This window comes from Gossypium arboreum, chromosome 2, assembly GCF_025698485.1.
Source record: "Gossypium arboreum isolate Shixiya-1 chromosome 2, ASM2569848v2, whole genome shotgun sequence".
NCBI lineage: Eukaryota > Viridiplantae > Streptophyta > Magnoliopsida > Malvales > Malvaceae > Gossypium > Gossypium arboreum.
This window is the reverse complement of record NC_069071.1, coordinates 97,571,990-97,572,696: the sequence shown is the minus strand read 5'-3', so window position 1 is coordinate 97,572,696 and position 707 is coordinate 97,571,990.

The following is a 707-nucleotide window of genomic DNA, read 5'->3' as shown; positions in this document are numbered from 1 at the left end:
AGGTAGACGTCACTTTGGCGAGTGCTGGGGGAATGAAAGGGGTTGTTTCAAGCGTGGATCATTAGAACATTTCATCCAAGATTTTCTTGAAAAGGAAGAGAGAGAGAGAAAAAGCAAGAAGCGAAGGCAAGTAATGCTCCTTCGAGGGATATACTACAAAAGAACTCTAGAAGCAGGGCTACTAGCAGGGGTGCACCCAGAGATGCTGTAGTGAGGTCCGAGGGCAGAGCGCCTACAAGGACTTACGCTATTCTTGCCCGTGAAGAGGTAGAGTCTCCTGACATGATCATGGGTACCTTTTTTATCTATGATATATCTGTCATTGCTTTAATTGATTCGAGGTCTACCCACTCTTATATTTGTATGGATTTGATACCTTGTATGAACATGGTAGTAAAGTCTACTGAATTTGTGATAAAAGTGTCCAACCCTTTAGGCAGATATGTTCTAGTGGATCAAGTGTGTAGAAATTGTCCTTGGCAATTATGGGTCATTATTTTTCGGCCAACCTGACGTTGTTGTCGTTTAATGAATTTGATGTAATCCTTGGGATGGATTAGTTGACTTCTCATAGTGTTGTAGTGGACTGTGGGAGAAAATTTATTGAGTTGAAATGTGAAGACGGGATTGTTCTTCGGGTTGGACCAGATAAGTCGAAAAATTTGTCTATAATAGTATCGTCTTTTACTGCTAAGAAATATTTGAGA